Here is a 22,951-nt window from a genome sequence, read left to right on the forward strand (position 1 = left end):
CTACTTTTTAAAATTTCAAAATAGATATAACTTATTTTTGCTAAAGCTGGCCTCGGTTTACGGATTCGAGTGTAATAAATAAAATATGATTTTACTGTATTCATTACACTAGATTTTAATTAACGATTAAAATTATAAAGTGTAAAAGTATGATTTTGAAATTTGCACTAACATTAACAGCAAGAAGGAATTTAGGCTATCAGTGGCCTGAGGCACAATATCAAATATTTATTATTATTATTTATTTATTAATTAAAGTGGTCCGAGCCAACCAATGCCAAACTCCGCTGTCAGTTACACATTTAGCAGTATTCTTATACAGGGTGTCTCAAAAATACACGGCATAACTTCAGGAATGAGTTCCTCATATGTAGACAATAAAAATATTTTATATCAACATAGTTCCGAAAATGCTTGGTTCCCGAGTTATTAACCGGAATGTCTTATCTCCCGCAGGTGATCTCCTTCATCACAAGGTACTGACAGAATCTGGTGGTTTTCCATTCCGACCATGTACTCAAATCAGGAGCAGGCGGATATTCACTTTATACGGTTTGGCGGATGGCAGTGCTCTGGAGGCTCGTCGTTTGTACCACGAAAGGTTCCCAGAATAAAGATGTCCAGACAGGAAAACGTTTGAAGGTATCCATCGCCGCCTTTGTGAACATGGGACCTTTACTCTCGTGCTGCCGACAGAGGACGACCAAGATCTACGACTCCTGAAGTAGAGGGGTGGACCAACTGTCTGGCCTCCACGCTCAACTGATTTAAACCCACTAGATTTCTTCTTGTGGGGCCATTTAAAGTCACTGGTGTATTCGACTCCGGTAGCTGATGTGGAAACTCTCCGCAATCGAATTGTGGCAGGCTGTGAGACAATACGAAAAATGCCAGGAATTTGACATCGTCTTCGCGAGCCCATAAGACGTCGATGTGAGGCCTGTATTCAGGCAGAAGGTGGACATTTTGAACAATTACTATAAGGTGATGTGAACAGTTAAGTGTCATAGACAGACCTTCAAAACTCGGAAACGAAGCATTTCCGGAACTATGTTGATATAAAATATTTTTATTGTCTACATATGAGGAACTCATTCCTGAAGTTATGCCGTGTATTTTTGAGACACCCTGTATACTCCCTCTCCTGTTTTGCCCAAGTACAGGGAGGGAAAAACTGCCATGACCAAAAAAAAAAAAAAAAAAAAAGACATGAACAAACTGAGAATAATCAAATTACATAAAAAATAAATATACATATAATTAACATTCAGACAAAGTCCAAACTTCATTGTAAAGAGCTGCCCAGTATAGAAATGCCAGCACAAGGAGCTAGGTGGCTCCTCCGTAGCCAAGTGGGCAGGAGCGGCAGTGCGTAGCACACGCTTCTTGATTAGACCGGGGTTCGAGCCTGTGACCACCAAATACGGAGGATGTGGAAAGGTCAGGGAATGACCACCGGATATCCTCGGAGCAATATGGCCTTAGTTGCTAATGCTCCTAAAAACCAAATAACAACAACAACAAGGAGCTGGAGTTGCAGTAGATGTAGCAGACTATGCCTCCACCAAAGCAAAGCCTTTAAGAATGATATCATAGAACTTTAGGTAATTCGGCACTACACCATACAGCATTACAAACCCAAGGCTTCCAGATGCAGAAGAGTCTTCCGCCTAAGAAATATTGCAGTTGCAATGACTTGGAAAGCCAAGAAGTTCTCCTGTTTATCAACTAGAATTGTCTCGCAGCCTTCTGCCATAAGACAGATTACAACCCGAGATACCAATTGAATTCGTAAATCGCTCTACTCATCACAGTTGTACATAACATGTTCCCATGATTGTCTTTCGCCAGAATGGCAACTAGATCTTTCAGTGATTCCTAAATCACGCAACTTTGCATTAATCGAACCATGACCAGTCAATAAGAACATAGCTTGTAAGTTTGGTGCAAACCATTTGAATTTTATCGAGGCTGCATTTCTTAAATCTAGGAAAAATAGGTGGTCTTCCACAGGGATCTTCCAAAAATTTTTAGCTTCCATGATGGTTCCCCCATTTCCTGGGGGAATCCTTTTAATGGGGGCCCCTAGCTATCGCTCTGTCCCTGCAGCGAAACATGTTGGCAACGTGATCGGTAGCTATGCTAAATCGACAACATACCATTGATAACATTCAGTGAAAAGGTAAACAAAAATAAAATGTAAACCAATTTCTCAAATTTATACATTTCACGCAGACATTGATTGTATGGCTGAAGTAACATGACAGTGTTACGAGTATGAGTATTTTCCACACTTTACGATATTGTACTGTGCAACCGAAGCTCGCTATCGAAAACTACTGCTTAATTAAACATTAAATTAATTTAAGAATAAAACTGAACTCTTTTTTAAGTGTTTACTAGTTGTCAAGTTTTTAAAGATGTCAGTCAAGTTTTCACTTTTCCCTATACACCAAATTGTTGGACGAGCTAATAGCTATCATAATATGATCGGAAGTAGTGGGAGCATTAACTAAACCCCAGGTATCAAACTTTCCTCGTCACCTTTAGGGCATGACCGCAAGTGGTACTAATGCTTGGAATATCCTCACTGGTATACTAAAGAGAAACAACTCATCGAGTAAATAAAGTGGAGATAGCATCCAAAATATTGATAAGGACAGGATGTAGACATAACAAAGAAGTCTGTCTTCGCAGCCAGAAACGATTGTTTAACTAAACGATAGCCATGGGCATTATCTCTGAGATCCGGACAGAAAAAGGAAGAGAGAGATATCAGCAAAGAGAAATTTATTTGATAACAAATAATTCGATACACAACAAGTGCAGCTTTGAAAACACGCTAACAACCACGGGTGTGAGTGAACCATTTTACGTGACGAGCCGCTGAATACACATTCTACGGACAACTTAAAGCGATGGTTCACAACTTTTTTTCTTTAAACGGTGCAAATAAATATATATTAAATAATAACAATAAATAAAAAATATAATAGAGAACTGGTTTATACTGTGAAGCAATATCTAGAATTATGGAGGCTTCCTCCAATAGACTTCTATTAATTTGCTAATAAAAGAATTATGAAACTTCATTAGAACAGTGAACAATTTTGCAAAAATATTGCTAACTGTTATCAAGATTGCACGTGTTCGGTGTATGCACGCATAGTACACTGAAAGGACAGAATTCATGGGGTTCCTGGGCAACGCGGCGCTACCACCCCTCTCGCTAGTGGTTGAACCCACTGCTTGGCAGGTATATAGGTACACTGCATTCACTTAGACGGTAATTAGATATCAATATGGATAAACGTCGTGAGTTAACCGACTTTGAAAGAGGGTGATAGTGGGTGCCCGACGAATGGGTCACTCTATCGCGGAGGTGATATCAAGCTGTATCGAGAATCTTATCGTGGACAGCGCTGTGGGCAGAGAAAGGTGGTGGATGGATGTGGCCTTCGACGTCTGTCTCACATTGTTTCGAATAACCAGAGAGCAACCGTGGCACAAATCACCGCCGACTTCAACGAGGGATGTGCCAGAAACGCCTCCACCAAGACCATCAGGTGATCATTAGCGCAATAAGTTATGGGGGGACGCTGACCCACAAGACACAGGACTCTACGCCTCAACTAGCCGAAAGAACATCGGCACTGGACCTTGGGTGATCGAGACGGGTCTCCTGGTCCGATCAGTCCCGTTTCCAGTTATTTCGAGCGGACGGGAGGATGAGTATTTGGCGGAAACCGCACGAAGCTATGCACTCGTAATGTTCCCATGATTCTGTCCACTCAGTGTACATAGTGAATGGTGCTTATTGTCCAGCAGCACCGGGGGATTCCCCTACAAACCGCGAGTTACGCAATACAAACTCTGTTACAGATGCGGTTTACGGCAAACTGAAATATCAGCTTAATAATAATTAAATGTGTGAAAAGTTTTAAGTTGTCAGCGTTTCTGAGGACCGTCCGCATGTTAGAAACATATCTTCCCCCCCCCCCATGCCTTCTTTATACTTTTACTTTATACATTGGGACCAACTGATGATGTTACCAACAGTCAATTCTAAATGAGAAGCATTCAAGGAATTAATCGTGGGAGTTACTAGGCTTTTTTAAGAAATACTGTTCAAGGTTTAGGCCTAAACGGATGTCAGATGAACTAATAAGACTCGTGCCAGAGAATAAAAATGTATGGGATTCATATAAATTCAGGCGAATCAGAAGCCTATGGTTGATATAAGTTAGTCTGTAATCAAGTCACAAAGGAGGTTAGGCAAGCGAAGGCAGATTACGAGAAAAATCTTTGTCAAAGGAGGCAAAGAAAAACAGCAAAGACTTCTTTACTTATATAAACTCTATAAGGAAGAGGATGAATCAATTTGGTCACTTGATATCGATGTTTCGACTCTTGATGATCCTAATCAGATAGCTGAAAAACTGAATGAGTATTTTGCATCTACATTCACACGTGAGGAATTCTGTAGGGAAGTGGAGGACAGAGGCTTATCAAACTCTTACAGGAAGCTTAATTATTTTGTAATAACTGAGAGCAAAGCGCAGGAGAAATTGGTGAAGTTAAATATAAGAAAGGCACGTAGAGTGGATGGGATCTATCCAGTTATAAAGGAGGCAGCAAAGGAAGTAAGCCCAACGCTTGGCCATAATTATGAGTTCACACAGACTTCAGATGTGCAAAAGTATCCCCAATTCACAAAGGGGAGATCAAAGGGTGACACGAGTAATTACAGACCTGTTAGTTTAACTCCTGTCCGGGTTAAAGAAGCATTGCAGGATCATCTAGACAAGACTGTAGTAATAAGTCAGACACAGCGTGGGTTTGTTAAGGGAAAATCTTGTCTGACAAATTTGATTAGGATACTATGATGTGGTTTACAGAGGAACTGAATGAAAAAAAAAAAAAAAGTTGATATCATATATACTTGGATTTCAGGAAAGCTTTTACTACTGTTGCGCATGGAAGGCTACTGTACAAACTGGATAAATTACAATGGATAAAAGGGTGGTTGAATGGGAGAAGACAGAGAGTAGTAATCAATGGACGCTGCTCTTCGTGGACAAATGTTATTAGTGGAGTCCCACAAGGTTCGGTGTTAGGCCCACTGTTGTTTTGTATATTTATCAATGATATTGATGAAGGTATATTAGGCTTAATGTCCAAGTTTACAGATGATTCAAATGTTGGCGGGGTTGTTAATGGCAGTGTGCTACTGCAACACGATCTAGAAAGTTGGGTAGATGGGCTGAGAAGTGGCAACTGACGTTTAACATTGACAAATGGAAAGTACTGCATATGGGTAGAAGTAACCGCAGAGAAACATACCAGCTGGGTAGTACTACACTTAGGGTGGTAGAAAATGAAAGACCTGGGAGTAATTGTACAGTCAGATATGAAGTTTTCTGAGCAGTGCAGACGGGTGGCAACAGTAGCTCATGGGGTCTTGTCAATGATACACAGGAATTTTGCTAGTAGGGAAAAGAAAGTGATTATCCCTTTGTATTAGGCAATGGTCAGGCCACGCCTTGAGTACTGCGTACAGATCTGAGGAATCATTTTAGGATGTGGAGTTGCTTGAGTGAGTACAGAGAATGGCAACGAAGTGGGTCCTCTTACCAGGAAAGGCTTAAGTTCTGCAAATTGCAGCGTCTGGAGACTAGGCAACTGCGAGGTGATCTAATTGAGGTGTATAAGGCCTTGAATGGGTCAAGCAGGTTCAATGCTGATGGGATTCTTCCTCTTGCTCAGATTAAGAACCTTTCCTCAGTTTGAATAGCTTCAAACTGAGGAAAGATAGTTGTAGAATAGATGTGCGGAAATTTGCCTTTAGCCAGCGGGGAGTTGATTGCTGGAACAGACTTCCATCTCTTCTTGTGGAAGCTGATAGCTTAAATAAAATCAAGGAGGAACTGGAGAAACTGTTAGAAAGAATGGATGTGTTTAATGTTTTTTTTTTTTTTTTTTTTTGGCTGATTCTACAAAATCTTGCTTTCTTGCATCACATACTTTAGTTTTCTAACTGTGTTCTAATATAGAAAAAATATTATGATGGAATAAAATAATAACTTAATTATTCCTTGTCTTGACTGCTTGCATGTATGTGGCGAAATACCTGCCCAGTAGAAACGGTCATGACCGCCACATCATGTTAACTGAGCATATTTCACCTTGAATCTATAAAGTGCAGTTATAACATTTTCTATATTGTATATATTTGAGAGTAGGCCCACATTTCTGAAGAGTAGTGAATTTCCATTTAAACGTTGCAACAATTTAAAGCATGCATTTCTAAAAGACAATGGGAAATTTAGAACTTCATTAGCAATTGCAACTCGTACGTAACATTATAAATAATGTTAATGAAAAACCACAAAATATTCTCTTGTATAACAGTACAAAGATGTCAAAAACTTAGTACGTTAACTATCATGTGATGTTGCTTAATCCAGGAAGATATTATATATCATCAAGGCCATAAATAGCAGCTAATAACTTAATAGAATATTTTTATTCTTTTCTACTGGCCATGAAACTATGTTCCCTACTCTTAATGGTCACGCTCAATCCTGCCTTTTATATCAAGGTATGCAAATGAAATTCTATCCCACACATTCCACTCCGTCTAACAGCTTATATAACCGTTTCTCACGATTGTTATCAATGGCTTGTAGTGCTGTTCCCCCATTTCTTTCTAGACTATAATGACGTGGGTGGTTCCAAATATAACATGAACACGTTGTGCACGTGGGTGTCGGCAGGGTCTATCATATTACAAATAGGTTTGGCGCAAAAAGGAAAAGGAGAAAGAGAGAAACGCTAGTCACATACACTAGTTTTGAACTGTGACCATAGACATCTGACAACAGGAAGTGGAAATGACCCCGCCTGTCCAGGTCGACCTTGCAGTGCCCATTCATACCATAACGGGGAACGTGCGCAATGCACGATCCTGTGATTAGGGGCCCTAAGTGACCGGAGGTATAATCTTGTAGCCGTTTACATGAGAATTAATTTAGAAATAATTTTAATGATCACTAGAAGTCAACTGGAAATACTGCATTTAACAAGAGATTTAATTTTAATATTTAACTGAAATTTATCTTCATGAGCGAATTGTTTCAGTTGGAATGTACGTGAACTTTCTGTACAGTAAAACACACATATAATTCTTAGAAATCGAGTGTAACCCTTATGACATTGTATGCTTCCACCATAAGACTTCAACTAATCGAAGTGCAACTGATTGCTGCTCAGTTATCTGCCATTAACTCCAGTGTATTGTCTGTACTCTTGCTTCAATTCCAGATATTGTACCATGACTGATTCTTCGTTTACTTATTGGACAATCAAGTAATGAAATGCCCAGGCAAAAATAACTGAATAACAGTCACCAGGTTTCTATTCAAAAAACAAGATTTGGATCACGCCTGTTAATTGTTCATTTCTTTGATTGGAATCTCTTGTAAAAGCTTGAATAAAAAATTTTAAAATAAAGGATTAACTAGGGCCATCACGAGCCAGATAATTCAAAAGAAGTACAGTACTTTCATATAAATATAACCCTATGCGAATAAAACTAACAGTGGCTATAAAAGCATGCAGTATAATATAATTAAAACACCAACGTTAGTGTATCGCAATAAACCACTTGCACCTGAATGAAATTCTTCAAAAAGGTATCAACATACATTCAATGGCAAACGGGTTCCGTCTTTCATTCTTTTCTCCCCCACCACCAAGGGGTCATAATATAAACACACACATTTTCTGAACACACAAATTCATGACATTTGAAACAGTGAGTTATGAGTTCCAAGTGCGACGAAAAACCCAGAAAATAACAGTAGCCATCATAAAAAGGATCCATTAAGGGTACTTAATACTTACGAGTTTACCTGGCACATCGTATTATCGAGTCTTTCTGTGATCGCTTAGCTTAAAATAGACCATTCAAGGCGTCAACATCTTTTCAGCACTGAATTACCAAATTTCAGGGAGACTTTCTGATACCTTACAAGCACGCTCACTCCCATCATTACGGTCGATTAAATATTAACAAGATAAAGGCAAAATGACAGGCGGGTATTTTATAATATTTACATAACAAAAGAGAAAGAAGGGAATGAAGATTACGTAGGATGCAGAGAGGAAGGAAGGAAGGGAGGGAACAAAGAAATAACACTGGAATGACTGAAGTGCAGGACATTATACGTCACGTATCCGCAACTATAAAAATTCCGAACTGATGGGTATGATATATTTTGAACCCTATAAATCAGATTTTTTTTTAATACCAAAAAAGGCGTCTAACAATTTCTTCATGAATCTTCTGATCACTGCACTCTACCTTTTTCGTACTGACGGTCAAACCACCTCGTGTTTTTTAACATGATACTACAGTAATCAGCTGCAAGTTGAGCACGGCGAGTCAGAAAAACTGATACACTTTGACGTCTGCCAAAAAAAAAAACGGTAACTTTATTGGAAGTGAAATACAATAAAAACTACTTTATGACATTACTGTTCAGAATTTCGATACAATCCAGTAAAATTTCAGGCATCAAGAAAAAACAAGTGGTTTTGATACAATCTTTCCAGTCAATCTTAATCAACATCTGATACAATCTTAATCAACATCTTTCCAGATGTTGATTAATTTTCAACTTCAAGGGTGGGCTAATTGTAGCCAAGTGGTCAAGAATGAAGTTATTAAGTACACATGCTTGAACCACGAATTGGAAATGTGAATTTTGGAATTCATTAGCAACTGCAATTAGAAGTTCGTATGTAGCATCATAAATAACGTTAATGTAAACAACAAAATATTCTCTTGTATAACGGTACAAAGATATCAGTGCGTTAACTGTCATGCGATGTTGCTTAATCCAGGAAGATATATATCATCAAACCCATAAATAGCAGCGAATAACTTAACAGTATATTTGTCTGCTTGACTACTCGGTAATGTTTTGTATTCTTTCTGTCTTGTGAACTCTTCTGACCTTATGTGATCGTCCCGGATTATAAACAGAAAATTTATTTTTTTTGCTGCAATTTATTTATTGCTGTTATACTCTTCATTGAGTAAAAAGTACTTTGAGAGATACCATATGGGCCAGTACATCGTTACTCAACTCTGACAACACATTACCCATCACACTGGGAGGAGTAGAACTAACTACTCTCATATATTGCCTCAATTTGCTTCTGGCAACGTTGGCTTCTGCTTTTTGAGGATAGGAATCATGACAATGTTCGGTTGGTTGTTGTACTATGTTGCCATCTGTTGTCTTCGTAACTGAATGACAATTGAGGGTGCAGCAGGTAGGGATCCCCAGTTTCCAATAAGAATATAGAATCATCATGATGCAGCTCTTGAACGATCGCCTAAAACTGCAAACTGCTGTGAGGGATTTCACAATGCACTTAATTCCCCATTCCACTGCAGTCATCCCAGGGTGTGGTTTTTGTTTGATGTACTGAAGCGGGACCTGGCTTTCCACAGATTGATACTGGTAATGCACAGGCAGGTTCGTCTAGAGGTGAAAAAGAGAAGATATGCAATGCATGACTTGGTTGCCACTTTTGTGCAGGAATGTGAGCAGGTAGAAGACAAACTGAAATACTTGCAAAGATTGGCTAACTTATAGTAATGGAAATTCTATTCAAATCCTTGACAAATAAATAAATCACCAAATATATCTAAATTAATTGTTTGTTGATATAAAACCAAGAAGTGTTGACTGGTCACTTTGTAAGACAGAGAAAAATCATTTATTTTTATAAATAAAATAAAAGGCTTTAGTTGCAATAAAACCAGAGGATTTTATTTCCTGTAATTTCCCTTACAAACATTTACATCCAAATATTCTTTTTTATATTAAAATCAAAAGTTTTATATCAAGTTATATTAAAATACATCGTATAGAAGTAGAAATAAAATATATCAATTCAACATTTTGTTGCGTTTTGAAATATAAAATAATTTGTTTTTTGTAAACTAAAAATAATGTGAGCATTCTTCGGTCTGAGCATTTATCCGTGTGGGTATTTTTCATGTGAGCATTTATGACAGTGGAGTTTTTTTCTGTGCGGAATTTTTGTGTGGGCTTTTTTCATGTGCGCATTTATCTGGTTACCATGAAATCAGTTGACTGATCTTTGATCAATCCATGAACCACCCTTTAAATGCTCGGAACCACAATTTAAGAAACTCCTATTCTGTTACAAAGAATTATAACAGCTGCAGATGAAATATGGCCATTTCATGTTATATTCATTATTTCAAGATTAAAATGATCAAGTCAGTAGAATTTTAGCTTCAAATGCTGTTTAAACCTCTTTCAGGTTATTTCATGCTAGTAAAATCATTTGTTTTTCAGTAGTCAAGCGTTCTTATTTCATTCCAATTGGAATCCAGTTCTAATCCATAGAGAGGCAGCCATTCGCTTTTCTGACTTTCATCTTTAGCACTCACTCATTGCATCAGAATTTATTTCCTCTCTTGAATGTCTCTTCAACAGAAGAGAAATTTAATGGTTTAGAATAGGACCAAACTGCATACTGCAACACGATAAGAGTACTGCATTTAACAAGTAAACAAGATAGTATTACTTAGGTCAACAAGTTAAAAGGTGGTTTAAGGACTATTAAACACTACTCAGAGAGTGTATAAAAACATCCCGTAAGTTGTAACTATAATTTATACTTTAATCAGGTGACTTCGTTAACATATAGTTAAAGGGTGATAGCAATTAACCTTTTACTGTTTGTCAGGGTTAAGCCTGATTACCTTGTAAGAAATGGTAATTGATAAACCATTAGGAGATAATTTATATTTACTTTATGCGCACTACTGGCGCCTTCCTAATATATACAGATGCGTGTGGTCCTTTTTTTTCCCCTCTCTCTATCGATGTTCTATTTTGTAATTGTTCCAGCTGAAGGTAAATAAACATTGGAATGCAAAGACCCACACAAATGCTCTTCCTGCTGGTAATTATCTGTCGCCAAAATATCCCGAGGACAAGTAAAAAGATTTCCTTTATTTCTGTATAAAAAATAAAAAGTGACGTCAAGTGTGAGTGACTTACTGTTGATTTACCTTTGACCTACTTTGCAACATTTCCTGGAGCCATCTAAGATCACTATTGATGACTGTGAAGGAAGAGTGGGGGGGGGGGTACCGTGGAGTACCGTGCAGCAGATGCACGCTGCTTAGCTAGAAACAGGTTGTGTTGGAAATTTAATTGAGGAACACGCTCGTACCTTTCTTTTTTGGGATGAGCATATTAGTAATTCTCAATATCAGTTTTTCACTTTCTGCATAATTGAAATGATATTTAAGTTAAACTTTGGGACAATAATCAGGGTCATGGTCGGATACAGAGTGGAAGAGTGTTACAGAGTGTTAATTTAGAAAAATTAACAATTATGACACTGTTGCTCTGCAGAAGTGTACATTACCATGAAACGGTGATCTTTCAGTCAAAACTTGTTGGCCGGGATCAGAAGAATTAAAGCTGAAGAAACGAATCGAAAAAAATTAATTCACGACCATCTTCATCAGCACACCTCCCCACAAGAGGGTTTCTGTTTCAAAAGATATTTATTACGTTGTAATACTGATGTAAATTTGGATATTTTTGGTATCTTCTAGTGTCTCCTACGTTTATGACAAAATAAAAAACCATAAAAGAAGAAACAAAGAAAAATTAACAATTATGACACTGTTGCTCTTCAGAAGTGTACATTACCACAAACGCATTCACATTCGAATCTGCACGCCGTTACAAAAAATGCACCGCCCATTGCTAATTGAATGCTATTATATCGACTGAAAATAAAGTTATTGTTTATATTCCGAGACGACCAGATAAAGTCAGAGAAGTTCGCAGTAGAGGGAGAATACGAGAACATTGCCGTATTTAGCAGTCATGCGAGCTTGGACTACACAATGAGATCAAACGCGCGTACAAAGCTGCGAAACGCGTAGCACCGCGTTTCGCCACTTTTTTTTTTATTTTTCGCAAACTGTAAAAATCCCTTGCTAGTGGGTGGCATATTCCGGAACATAAAAGAAACTTTAATAAAATTTAATTTAGAAAATTTAATTCGTCACGTCCTGTTAATTCTGAGATTTTTGGAATCGAGAAAAAAAAAAAAAAAAAAACTTAGGCGAGCAAGGAAACTTGTTTATTGATTAGATATGTAATGAATATTTAGTCCTAATTTCAATGTTACAGTATTATAAAAAAATATAATAATATCTTCTAATAACAGTTATTATCGGGAACCGGAAGATGTCTGCAGTGGATAACTTCAGGGAGAGGTCGTAAACCTATGCAGTGAATATTGCAATGGTCTTAGTACTCACAACAGAGTAAACGCCTCTATCAGGAGTTGCCTAGGTATTGCACTACTTTTAAACAAATGGCGCCACCGAAAGGTTAGTTCCGCTGTTTATTTAAAAGATAAGATTAGTTTAGTTATCGGTATGCTCATCCTGTATGCACCCACAAAAAAAGATGTCACGATGATTCTTAGATGTTAGTTCATTTTCCATGGTGCACCACTTAGAGTTGGCGCGTGCCGTTTGTCACACGTTTGAACAAGTTGACAGTTCTTCTCTTGCATCGATTTTTTTTTTTGCAGTTTTGCAGACCATCCTTCAAAAATGTGATCTCATTGCCAGTATTCTGAATCGACTATTCCGAGGACAATTTAAATACCCTTACTCTTTAAAACTTCTTACTGACTTTCAACTCAGGTTATTGCAGATTTGTAAGCAATGAAGTTATTAATATTATAATCTCATTCCTTATTGTAGAATGGATTCAAATAGTATTTTGACTTGGATTATTAATCAATTTATAAGTGGGATAAACATCGGTGGTATTCAGTGGTTCGTTCTTAATAACCTTTCGTGATGCTCGTATATGCGTGTAACTAAAAATATCATGCCAGTAGTTTGAAAACACTTTCCTTTTCCAAGGTATAGCTTGGTGAATTTACTGCAACCAAGATGACCGAAGTCGTTTGCAGAGCACAATTTGGTTTGCTTAACATCCTGAAGCATCAATAGGCAGACCAACTACAAAATTTATCTGCTTTGTTTATTGCGTATGGCTGGCGTAGGAATAGTGTACTATTCATCAAATCTATAATAATCCTTTTGAACTATTTCAATTGTATTGCTCTCATGTGCCTCTCCATCTTCAGTCAATGTGACTATATTCATTTCTGTTTCTTCTCCTATCTCACACGTGGGAACCATTTGCATTATCGCAGTTATTCCTAGCTATTACCCGATTTTTATTTTATAAAAAAAATTTTCCGAAAAGATAAATTGTCACTAAGAACGGCATTCTTCCAAACAAAAATAATCGTTCCTGTTTATCATCAGCTGCAAATTATATATCCACATATAATAATGGAAGCACTAAATCATTTTAATTAAATGTAAGCTTAATTTTACTGAGTTTACCCAGTTCTTACACAGTTAACTTTATCTTTGTAAAATCATCACAGCGGCTTGATTTACATTGATAAACTTAATGGTGTGTAGCAATGACATACTGTGTGATTACAGACACCTCATTTGTAAGTGAGGCTGTATAAAGATCTATTGAACAGCTCTTTAAATGTTTGTGTACTTTAGTAGACTTTTTTTTATAACTACAAGAAATGATTTTCTTTTTATTAAAATAAATATTTATTTTTTTTTTTAATTCAGAATGTGATAACGTCCTGAATATTGCAGCGGAGGAGGATAACGAAATCATAATAATATGATATAATAGATTTAAAATGCATAATTAAATTTCTACTGTTTTATTTATATTATTTATCAATAAATTAAGGCAGCGAAAATTATAATAAAAATTACTCCTGCAGGAAAAAATCATGAAAGTTGCACTTTATATCAACAATTTACCTGTAATTGCAAATAAAAGATTTTAACAGGTGATTTTAAACTGACCACGAGATGGCTCTCATCTTACAAATAAATCAACAGTCCGTGTTGCCAAAAGTTTAATTTTAATTTGCTTTCCTCCCTTTTTCCTACCCTTCCCGTGATAATATTCTCACCCTCTCTTATTAGGAAGGAATCAGAGTTAAGGAAATATCTACTCACATCACCGGTTCCTAGGTCACTCGGTGAGGGGTCCTGGCAGGGCCCGTGCTCATCAGCACGACAGTGGGGAAGGGAAGAGAAGCCACCCCGTAACGAAGTCAGTTCGGTCCAGTTCTCCCGTAGCCAAAGGGTGTTGTTCGTGGCTAACACCACGGGCCGTCGGCAGCCCATGATTACAACGGGACTTCCGTTTTCCGGTGTGGTCATACAATGCTGGCGCCACCTTTCAGCCTACTGCCCATTCTGTCCGACTGGCGGCTCAATGAACGCCTTTATGGACACCGGTTCCCACGTGCGAGCACTATCACCCGTACGTGGGCGGGAACACTAGCAACAGCTAAATGTTTCGCGGAGATGGTGAAAGTTGGCCGCTTGCCAAAGCCGACCCCCTGTGGATACTGCACCCAAACGGATGGAGATGTTTTCCATATCTCCCGCTTATCTTCCACGGGCCACACGCAGAGCACGCGACAAGTTGCAGGGCTGGGTTGTTCGGCGCCGATTGTTTGATGTTGTTACATTAAGAACGTGGGGAAAATACCTGCATTCCGCGGCTTATAGAAAATACCAGCATCGTTTGTCCGTAGGGGGTTCATTCCTACAGGAAGACTGTTAGTGGTTACATACTGGGAGGGAAATGGAATGCCCTCTGTGTGAAAGGTTACGCTGACACCTATTTGTTTATTTTAAAAACTTAAAAAGGCAGCTGTCTGACAAAAATGCTTTCGACAAACAAGCCGGACGGAGAGTAGAAAAATAAACAGTTAAGAAAATGGAAAATGCATCCAGGAACTTGAGTGCAGTCGTAGCTGAACTTTGTGCGCATCCAGTTACATCGATTGTAGGTTGTCAAGTGTAGCGTTCGTTCATTCTACTTTGAAATATTGTACTGCCAGTAGCTGCATACCTGCAGTAATTTTCTTCGTTTAGTTCTCTTAGCTCTGGAGCAATCTTAAAATTGCTGTCGCACAAATCTTAGTTTCTTTTAAATATTTTTAGCGTTATCTCATCTTCCGCGTTTCAACAAATCATCTTCATCTTCTGCGGAATAACAAACCAGAAATTCAAAATTTTGATTTGTTATCTATGATTTATTTTATTTGAATCAAATTTTTGATTCAAATATGACAAATCAAAAATTTCGATTTGTTATTCCGAACTAAGTTCTGTCATTTTCCACTAATTTCTCTCCAGTAAAAATGCGCAATAGTGAACTTTTTACCATTGTTTAAATTATCCTGAGTTCATCGCTTATTGTGTGCCTCTCTTTCAGGGTCAGCAACCTGTGACACTCGTACAAAACGTGGCACACAAGATGATTTTTGCCGACCGGGCTAGCCGAGTGGGTAAAGTACCTGCCCGGCAACCCAAAGGTCGCGGGTTCGATTCCCGCCTCGGGCTTGGATCAGAGTACTGCAAAAACCTTGGGAGGTGCAATATGGCCACAGAAGCCGATGCGCCAACAACTACCAAATCAAAAAAAAAAAAAAAAAACCAAGATGATTTCGGGAAACACGGCGAGTTGACCTCAGACACCTTTGAGGCCATGTCTGAGGTGTGCCTGTTCTTTTAATTCCAAATTGAAGTCTCTCCCTCCCTCACTCCCTCAAAAATCCTTAGCGGCTCTGTTTATACCCACTCCTACAGAATAACAGCAGGTAGTTCCTCTATACATAGAACCCCTGACATCAAAAATTAATCACTGGCCTCATATCAGAAGCAGCCGGCACAGGCCAGACCAGAGTGAACTGGCACTCCAACTCTGAAAGGTTGCCGACCCCTGCTATATAGAAGTTAACTTACATTGCAAATTTATGTTATATACCTATAAAAAAAAAAAATTACGTCCCTTCTATATTTTTCTTGATTATACTCTGGAACGACCATATAGGACCAGAGGTGTTTACACTTACAGCGATTGCTTTCAACAGCGGGATGCATATTTCTTAACTAATGAATTTTACTGTATTTTGCGCCCCACAGAGGCAGCTCTTATGATAGCTATTAAAATAGTACCGTTCAAGGGGTCTGTGCGGTAGCATCGTCACCGTTCTGCCCACACCGGATGGAAAGGGCCCTAGTTCGAATCCCGTCGATAATGCGAGGAACTTTTATGGACTCCCCCCCCACTCCGTGGTCGAGTTAGCCGGTCTCAGGCATAGATAGCAAAGTTTCGCCAGGAAAAACTTTTTCGTCTAGTAACACACGCAATTTACAGACAATACACATGGATTAGTTGAAAGTTACTTTTTCCAGGCGACCCTAATATAATAGGTGTGTTGTTTTTTTTTTTTTTTTTGTTTTTTTCCCCCCTCTTCAAGTTAGGGATCTGTTCTTTGTTGCTTACCAATGAAACTCGCTTTATTTCCCTCCAACCTACAATCCCTCAATACTAAAATATGCATGGCTTTCCAAATTTTCTTAGTGTGGTAGGGGAGGAAAGGTTTGAACCCCATTGTTGGGATTCAAACCACCCCATACAGATGTATACGGATATTGAATTCCGTCTCCGTACAATACGGTAGGGAAATGGGTGTCGAAGTTGGTAAATATTATCTATTAGGATGGAATATTAGGATTCAGGATAGCCAATCAAGGCAAGAACTATATGCATAAAGCACCTGGAGGGCCGAATATTAGTTTTCCATTTTTGTTTCTAAACTGTAGACAGAAATAATGAACCTTCGAATATATCAAAATGGATGAATCACAATGAATAAAAACTGCAATTGGATAAAATTAAATGAATTTCGAATATATTAAAATAGGAAGAACCTTAAGTTTGTAAAACTAAGGACGCATACCCTAATAAGTGACTTTTACAAGGGGGGGGGGAGATACAAAATTTTCATTTTACCTAAAAAAAAAAAATAAGTAAAATTCTGGAAGTTGACTTTACTATTACAGACGTCTATAGCAGCTTCTATTATAATTAATTTTGTTGTAATAATTTTTTCATAAAGATCAAAATATTAACTGCAGTTACATACGAGTATTTACGTAGAAAGCAGTAATTACGTACGCTTAAAAAGATAAGAGTACTGTACAGCAAACCGAAATCTGTGGTTAAAAAGACAAAAGTGTTTACAAAGCATTAAGCGCAGGTAAGTGGTGTTATCTAGATGAGTTTGTAATTGGAATAGACCCGAAGCTTATTATGCTCTAAATTTTCTAGGTACGATTATACATTAAGCAGCATCGTACTGAAGAACGTAATGGCTTAATTATCGACATGTTATACGAAAATGTAATTAAAGACTCATTAGGTGTCATGTGGAGGCCAAATTCATGAATTATGCATATTGCAAATAGATAGCAAGAGTGTCATTAGCCACTCATAAATTAATAAAATTCACAAATTTACTTAACGTTATTTATGGCATATTAAAGTCGAAATTCTTCAGTTTAATGAGACTACCTTCTCGAACAAACAAGGCTCGGCAAATTATCTTCATTTAACCTACTTTACGAGAAATATCAATGAAATATATATATATATATATAAGTATATCTAGCTGTTGTCTTTTACTCGGAACTTGAAAACTTTTTTCTTCTTTTTTTTGTTCTTATAAAATTTAAGTTTTTTTTTTTTTTTTTTTTTAATTTAAAAATGAAGATTTATTTTTATCCGATCGTTATTACCCCTATTTGCCACGCATACCCCCACTCCCCGTTTCATTTTATCATCTCATTCTGTTTTGATGCCTCAAGTATGCCATTGTGAACAGCTATCGTCTTGTCAACAGTGCCATGGGCCTCTGGCAAGGGTGGAAACCTATTTTCGAGGAGGTGGCCTCACAACCCTCTCCGCCAAAGAATCCGACTCCTTCACGACCCTGGGGGACCCATTTAGAGAGGGATCGAAGGAACGCAATGGCATCAACTAGTCAATCAATTTTATGACTGTTGACGGTAGAAACAGGGTCGGGAGGGGAAAAAATGATGTATGCGGCAAGTTCCCCCTATTTGTGTCAACCCCTTAAGAGGTATTTAGCGTCCTGTCGAAAGCGTGCGAGTGAAAATGAGGGAATGTGAAGCGTTGGGAAGGTAAATTATTATACTTGTTGGAAAGTAAAGAATTCTGCCTTGTCCTTCCCTTGCAAGGAAGAGAAACAAATCAACTTATAACCAAAACTATCCTCAGAAGTAAGAATTTTAAATGGCAGTTTCCTTCACTTGAGGGCAATTTTCCCAACATACCGAGATCGAAGTAGAATAGTATCTGCCACGCATCTGCGAATAAAGAAGATAAAAGTAGAATACACTTCAAAAATAATTTCTTTTGAGCTCACAGTCCTCTACAAAACCAAAAACTTCAGAAGTCAGAGAATTAATCAGATTTATATTACAAGAGTACCTAGCAGAAAGTTAGACAGCGGTCAGCTGTGGCATTCATGTAACTGTGCGAGGAATAGAGCAGAATGAACTCTGCTGTACACTTGACAATCAACTGATTGAGTTGGATAGAAAAATGAAAGAAAGATAGAAGGCCAGATGGAAATGTACGTGGAAATGTGAAATAAAGATAAAGGTGTCAGTGTCTTTTATACATTCAGTTTCATAACAGCAGATTAATAAGAAATAGAGCAATAAAAGTCCTCACTGGTATTTACTACATATTTATCCGATACTACCAAACTTCTCAAAAACAAATCTTAAAATAAGAACAGTTATTTTTACTTTACTTATTTATTTGTCCATGTAATAATAAAAAACATAAGACAATAATCTCGACCTTTATTTGCAAAATGAACCCACTACTGAGCTAAACAGTTGTTTAGAAAATTTAAAACAGTGTGTGGATGACATAGCAGAGTGGTCAGGAGCGGAGTGCAATAGCACGCGCTACTGCACTGCCGCTATAATAATAATAGCATTATTAATTAATACTAATAATATTATTAATAACTAGCGGGCTTCGCCCCCTGCTCACTGTGTTCGCTTCTTTAGATAAAATAAAATACTTACAGAAGCTTCCGACACTGTGTGTGTCTCTTCCGCGGCTATGATACATAAATGTGTTACACATGGAAATCAAGAAAGGTACTGCGTGGTCATGCTAGATAAACAAAGCGCGTGCACGAGATTTATCTAGCATGATCACGCTTAAACAGAAGCTTGTTTTACCACAGTAAAACAAGCTTCTGTTACGTATTACCACGTAACCCGCATCCCTTTTCTACCATTGGCTGAATAAATATCACTAGGAGGAAAATAATTTTAATGTAAAGAGAAAGAAATATAACGATATAATAATAATATTATTATTATTGCAAATTTGTTAATGACAACATTGGATGATGCAATACGTAGTTTTCGGAGGTGTCTCATAACAGATTTCAAATTAATATTATTTTTTTTTATTTTATTTATTTTTGTGTTTTTGTATGGGCGGCTCCTAGAACAGAAGTTCATCTCCGCCTCGTTGCTCTGTTCAGTTTTTATACACTCTGTAAGGGTAAGGCCGGTGTGTGTCTTATAAAAATAAATATATTTTTTTTTTTTTTTTCCAAACCGAATCCACACAGGAATATCCCAGATTGCATGAAGATAGATGAAAAGGAAGGGGAGAGAGGGAAAAAGAAAAAAAAAAAAAAAAAAAAAAAAAAAGCTTTTCATCCCGCACGGGAGAAAGTGATAGGAAAGAAAAACTGTGTTTGTGAGCTTATGTGTGTGTGTTCTGTAGCGTGATGTTGTGTTTTGGCCTATTGGCTACCTGGAAGGAGTGAGCACCTGGACGATTCCTCCAGGTACTCGTCCCTAGCAGAAGAAGGGCAAGGCCTCCCCTACTATCTGCACGCCCTCCTCCCTGGGGAAGAAAGAAAAACTTGTATAAGATGAAGAGAGGGAAGGAGTAAAGAGGAGAAGGACTGTTCCGGCCCAGGAAAGTCCCAGTCCAGGATGGATAGCTAGAACAACAACGCAAACAAACAAATAAATAAATAAATAATAATAATAAAAAAAAAAAAAAAAAAATTTTTTAGTGTGAGAGAGGAGCTTTCCTGGTCTGGGGAGCCCCAGCCCAGGTCAGAACGCGAAAAAAAAAAAAAAAAAAAAAAGATTTAATCCCACAACCTGGTCAAATTAATAATAATAAACCGAATGCTGTCCCGCTAGGTGTCGTTAACTGGATTCAATTCCGGCCGCCAGTTGATTACGCAAGAGTCGGTGGGTCGCCGGTGCGGCTTCCTTTTCTCAACTACGACCGAGTTCTAGGCAGTATATGGGGAAACACGGTCTTTAGTTCGGCGGACGTCAGCTTACAAGTTCTAATTCATAGCCACGCGGAAAGTAAGAATGTTTTTGTAACTAGGTAGCTTTTTTATTGTTTTTCTACGCTTATTTCTCTCCGCCAATAGCTTTTTATATTTTGAAACAAGCAGTAATGAAGAATCTAAATTGTAAGGAAGTGATACCTATAAATGTAATTTATAGTTGGGTGTTTCGCAGCAATTTTAATCCCAATCGAAGGTCGCCCGTGTTGTGTTTCAAGTGCCTTCTGAAAAAAGGAACCTTGGTTTTGTAAAGCCTGTTTTAAAAATAAGTCTCGGATTTAATTAATGGTATTAATGTCATGTTTGATAAACGACATCGTATTTAAAGTATATGGTAACGACACCAGCATCCATTGATAACCTTTGTGAAAGCGATTTGAATGATTTTCTTTAAGATAAAGCGCGACCTGTCATGTTTTATGGGTTAATAGTGAGGAACAAACAGAACGATGTTTGTACTCACAGCTAAGTTAAAATGGTGTAGAGATCAATGGCCAATGTACTGGGTGTCGGACATGGCGATCTCCGGGACCCTGCGAGTTAATGGGAACCCAACAAAAAAAAAAAAAAAAACAGAACCATCTGATTTTGCTTGATGATCTTCAAAATTATTTCGTGTTCATATTATCTATAATCTTATTTTTAAAATATTTAATTTTCGTTGAGGGTCCAAAAATGTCTGTATATACTCCCGGACTTTTATTTGGTCAGCTGCATCTGTACTGACCGTCAAATAAGTGCAACGTATCATTTGTTATTCACTGTTAACATGACGTAAGATGTTGGCGCTTGCATCCCTCTCACATCAGCTGCATACCGCAGCACTCTATTTGAGGCGAATAGGAAACAGTGGAACATTTCAGATGGTCCACAGAGTGGCGCTACTGTCAGCCAGTTTCCTATTGCTTCAGATGGAGTTGATGGCAGCTGTGTAAAAGGGCTGTTTGGCATTGGACCACTGTTAGGAGCAGAAGCAGACTACACTAAAACTCACACTATCTCTGACTTTTATAGTTTGTATTACGACAACCTTTACTACGAAACTGCCTCCCAGTGCCGATTGACAGTAAACACTATACACTGTTATAAGCAGAACCCTCGCTGGTAGCACAGTGCATATGAGCACCGTCCTCCCAATGCAACATGAAAAAGGCCCAAGTTCGAATCACATCAATGACGCGAAGAGCTTTTATAGGCTTCCCCCCTCCCCCATTCCATGGTGAATCAGTTGGTCTCGTGAGTGGATAGCAGTTTTTCACCCCGGAAAATCGGGTTTTTCATCCAGCAAAAGAGGAAAATCGACCAGAGAACAATTAATGGGCAGATGAGCTGGTTCTCGGGTGGCTCTAATATAACAGTTTATACATTGATGTATACAGGTTCGTACTTTTGTTAGCAGCGGGGGTCTTGCGTGACAGTACAGTATAATGGTTTCATCACTCGTTTCGAGAGGCCTGTGTGCGAGTCCTGTCGTTGACTGAAGGAATCTCTAAAGTCCTCTTCAATCGAGGCTATAGTTAGCCAATCTCAAGCAGAGGGAGTAGTTTTCCCCGTGAGCTATTCCGGGTTTTCCAGCCAGCACCATATGCACGGCCTATGAACACACAAAAAAATACACATACAGATGTCGGTCACTCCAAGGAATGCATTTTTAAATTCCATTTAAAAATTATAAATGACATTATGTAATCCATATTTTAAATACAATTATGGAAGCATTTGGTTGAATAAAAAAAATGAAAGTTTTAAAATATGCGACAAAAGGTTTCCTTATCACACTCTTTACTAAGTTTTCCAACCCTCTAAATTATTACATCCATCTCTCTCTCACCCACCCACCGGTACACGCTTATTTTTGATTGCACTAAAGTTGAATTTTCTTATTATTGCGGGGTAGACCTACAAGGTTACCACATTTGTTCTCCGCTGTGAATACATCGAAAAGTTCGCAACTTGCAAGCTTGCTTAAAAAAAAACAACCTCTTGTTATCTTGGCAGTTCTGTTAGTTTTATGTATGCAGTCCTAAATCCGCCACTGATACTCGACAGAGATGCAAAAAATATAAAACTAAAAAAAAAAAAAAGATTATTTGATGTATTCAATACAGTAAACCAAATTTAAAGAGATCTTTCCAATGCAATGTTCCTCAGCACCCATTTAAACATGAGAAGCAAAATTTGTATAAACAGACAAAGCATGCATATATTATAATAAATAAAATGATGGAGAATCAGATTTTCTACATTCTCAAATTTACAGGGACCGTTCTCTGAAGTTTTGGGTGCATCAGCTATCTCTGTCAACTATGGATTTCATCACGCAGTGTGTGTGTGAATGGACTGATTTACACATTGTGTGGAGGGAAAAAACTGAATAATTCGTAGGAAAACCCTACTCCTACTGCCTGAAACCAGTTAACTACAATCTCAACTGAAGAGGCCTTTATAGGGTCCTCCAATCATCAAATGGATTTGAATCTGGACCTCTACAAATGAACAGCGCAAGTAAAGAACCCACAAT

The 22,951-nt window shown here is 38.0% G+C and overlaps 1 protein-coding gene across 1 annotated transcript in view; it reads right to left on the reverse strand.

Moving 5' to 3' along the window:
- The window catches only part of LOC150089669 (fibroblast growth factor 18-like), a 186,896-nt gene that overhangs the window by 48,846 nt on the left and 115,099 nt on the right, over positions 1 to 22,951 (reverse strand). The gene's annotated exons all lie outside the window — the stretch shown is intronic.

Source organism: Mastigoproctus giganteus, chromosome 2 (assembly GCF_048544385.1).
Source record: "Mastigoproctus giganteus isolate SK-2022 chromosome 2, ASM4854438v1, whole genome shotgun sequence".
Classification (NCBI taxonomy): Eukaryota; Metazoa; Arthropoda; class Arachnida; order Uropygi; family Thelyphonidae; genus Mastigoproctus; species Mastigoproctus giganteus.